General features: G+C 38.6%; 1 pseudogene; it reads right to left on the bottom strand.

Annotated features, from left to right (window-relative positions):
- The window catches only part of LOC103919226, a 29,702-nt pseudogene extending 26,040 nt beyond the window's left edge, over positions 1 to 3,662 (bottom strand).
- Positions 3,663 to 3,915: the final 253 nt, after the last annotated feature.

Below are 3,915 nucleotides of genomic sequence, written 5' to 3'. Positions count from 1 at the left end.
TCTTGACCTGTGGGTGTGTTTTTTAGTATTATAATGAAGACAGTTCACTTCAGGACACCTTAAAAGTAGGTTTTGTTGCCAAGTTGACCAGCTGGATATCTACCTTGCCAGGTTGTCAAATAATTCATCCCATATACAATAAAACCTAGGGGCTCTGGTTATGGTCTAGAGAGTCCAGAGAATAGGGAATAGGGACTTCAAGCAACACAGCCTCAAATAATAAGTAACACAGCAACCTATACATAATGCTGCCATAGGGGCTAACTTATTAGAATCAAAATGTTCTTATAGTTGATTATTTCACAACCTAAAGATTCAGTAAAACTTAAAATACTCTTCAACACCACCACCTGAACTGAAAAACAGACCAGGATAACCTCAACCATTAGGCAACAAGTAGCAATAGGAATTTTCTTTGGAGGACAAAAACCAGAAGCTGAGTTTTAAAGCAATCACAAAAAACCTCTGAAACTTCAGGCAGAGTTCTGGGTGGCTTTTTGGCCTTCTGCGTGCAATTTTTTTTCCGTATGGCCAAGTTTGCCTGGAGCACAGAAATTTAGGCTATTAAGCAGTGAGCTATGTTGGCATGCCAGACTGTCAGAATGATGCTCAAATTAATTATAAACAATGGCTTTGCTATCACCAATGAAGCCAAATGCATGCTTAATTTAATTGCAAACATCAGGAATGAAAAATGGTTGCTCACGCACTTTCTGACACCAGCCACTTTTTTTCCCCCTACAAATTATACTATAGTCTGTCAGAGGGGACCGAGAGACTTCTTCAGTCCTTTGTAAAAAAGTTCCCTATCCAAATACAAGTAGTTCAACTCACAAGGAGGACTACTTACATGTTCAAAACATATGATGGAATAAAATTAGTAGACTGGGTCTACAGTCCTTATCTGATATTAATCAATAAATGCAGCATAGATGAGAAGCCTCATAAACCCTTTTCAAAGGCTGTCAGACAAGGTAACATTGCTAGTTAAAAATAGCCACATCCACAGTCTTAAAGAAGACAGTGTTATTACATATATACACTCTGCATACTTCTTTCTCCACCTACCCTTTCCAAAGGGAATCAAGTATACTATAATTATCCAGATTTCTCTACTCTGATTTGTTCCATTTTTTGTATGCTACCAAAGAGGCTAAAAGGATATTTTCATCAGGAAAAAGAGGTAGGAACATTGTTTATCAAAACGTGAAAACCACTGGCTACTTCCATGAATATAAAACCTCATTCCAGCATCTCCAAAAATAATTAAAACAAATAAACAAAACCACAAAACCAAAAACTTTCCTCACAGGCATGTAAGTATACATTGTTTTCCTCTCCAATACATTACAAGCAACTTGTGAGTTACGTGCCCAAGAACCTAAGTTATAATTCTAGGAGGGACAGAATATCCTGTTGGTACCTCAGCTATGCCTGCAACCTTCAGTTCTTTCCTCCGTTTCCCTTAGCAACTGTGGAAGTACTTCTCATTAACCCCGTGATTTCTTTTCTTATGTAAACACACTTTGGTCTTTTACTCCTTTGTATTTGTCCTATCTCTTAGCACTATTTGTTTTCTGCAAGTAGAACATATTTGCTAATAGTCTCAAGGACACTCCCGCTCCATTCTTACCCATTCCCCGCTTCTTAAAAGCTGTATTTTCAGTCCTGAAACCTATCAAAATATCTTTGACAAAAGCCTGCCTTTTATTCACTCCTTTTCATGGAGATTAAAAAAAGAAAATGAGTTTAGGGCAAATATCTAACAAGCCTTATACTGAAAATATTATTCTGATAAACCAGAAACTAATATTACAAAGGCAATTTTCTTTTTTTTTTTTTTTGGGGGGGGGGGAATTGCATGTATACCTATACACATACATATATATATATGTAGCCAGGGGTTTTTAGAGGGAATTCCTTAAACAAAGATTTTTAGGGTACACAAATATAGCAGAACCAATCACATACACACTGTAGTTTAGATTTCTTAGGAGATTCTTTGGGCAAAGCTATGGCAGGAGGCCAATTCACCCTTTGCTGACCCTGCTGTGTTCCCTCCTATATGAGTCTGTAATGCTCCCCAGCCAATAAAATCTTGCATGCAGATATCCAGTCCTGGTCAAATATCCTAAAAATATTAATTCCTCATGTATTAGTCCTGCACTTACAGTTTCACAGGGCAGAGCACAGAGATACTAGAAGTTTTGATCTGTGTCAACAGCAGATTTTAATTCAATGTATTTGCAAAGGAATACAGTAATTCGTCTGGTTAGCACACCCAAGTCAAACATGTAAGATCAGTTGCTATGAAGGAAAGTGTAAGAGTATTTTAATGTAGTTGTCTGCAAGTGTTCTGCCAACGCTCACTGATGCCCTGAGCAGACGTTCTGCAGGAAGTGAACGGGGAGCGTTTTCAGAAGCCGCTGCTCTCAGCTGAGGGTCTCAGCTAAGGCTGGCTGCCCTGCGCTGGCAGAGCCGAGGTCTGCCCTGTACTGTTTTGTTGTGCCCTTTGCTGAGCAGGGGGGAAGTGGGAATATAGTCAGGAAAGGAATGTTTGAAACAGATGCCGTCCACCACTGTTGAGGAACAAATGTATGACCACACCTTGGGTTTATCCACACTAAAAGGTCACGATAGAGGGATAATTGCTATAATTTCACTTGCTACAGAAGACTGGTATTTACAGTACATACATGTTAGTATTTGCTATAGCTGTAAGCCATTCCCCAGCTGGACTGATAATGTCAAGGCCACTAGAAAGTTGATTCAAGTAGCGACGATGTCCTGAAATTATAAGCAAGTAAACCAGGTTCTATGTAATAGACAGTTTTCTCAGCAGTTTCTACTATCTTTTGTGAAGCGATTAGTTAAAAGGACATGGAAATCAATATGGGACACAAGAAAGTGTGTTTCATGGTAATGTTAGGAAAGACAAACACCCCTGAGAAAAGGACATAATGGAAGTTGTAAAGCATTAGGCACCATTAAAAAAAAAAACTAAAAACTAAATTAATCAACTAAATTTACTATCTACACCAGGATGACACATAAGTGTTTGCTGAAGTTACTCATTTTAGCAGATGTTCAAAAGCATCCTATTATCTTCAAAGCTAGAACTCCATACATCCTTGAGTATCTGAACAAAACCAAATGGTTTTACATATTTCTGCTCCTTCCTGGACTGTACTGAGTAAAGTACTGTGCTCTGCTTAACACCTCTGTAAATACAGCAAACAAAAGTTGCTAAAGATATAGAGGAAGAAAGGGACGTGGGAAGTCAGCCAACCACGTCATAAACAATGCCTTAATGAAGAGGGGAAAAATGAAACAATGCAAAAACCAATCTAGTCCTGCAAAAGCATTACTGTTTCAAATAACATTATCATTAATGAGGGAGTGAAAGAGGCATTTTCCTCCTGCATTTATAGGTACATATCAAACTTTAGTATCCAAGGAAGTAATACTTAGAGTACCCAATATACGAGCCTATTTTTTTTTCCACTGACCATGCAAAGACCCCTAAATGAGACAGCATAAATAACACTGCATCTGTTAACTGGCCCCAAGTAGTATCTCTCTTCTAAAATGCTCCAGGCTGAACCCTTCCAAGCCTTCCAGAAGCTGATGGGCATCGTGAAAGTCCAGGACTTTTTCTCCATCGTAGGTTCTTTTAGAGTAACTCAGGAGAATCTCTACCATCTCAAGCAAGAATTGTTCTGTGAAGCCTTCGCTATTCTTAGCAGGTAACAAGCCTAGGCAGAAATGAGGATAACATGAATCAGCGTTAAGCTTTATCAGCTCAGTCAGGCTGGTCAGAGACAGTTTTAGTGACTATGAATATTCTGCTGAGTTTTTCCCTGTATATCCATTTTACAGACAAACAGGAATGGGGATATAACAAAACAGTGAGGA

The sequence above is a fragment of the Pygoscelis adeliae genome, unplaced genomic scaffold (genome assembly GCF_000699105.1).
Source record: "Pygoscelis adeliae isolate BGI_AS28 unplaced genomic scaffold, ASM69910v1 Scaffold6, whole genome shotgun sequence".
Lineage (NCBI taxonomy): Eukaryota > Metazoa > Chordata > Aves > Sphenisciformes > Spheniscidae > Pygoscelis > Pygoscelis adeliae.
This window is presented reverse-complemented; position numbering and strand designations above follow the sequence as displayed.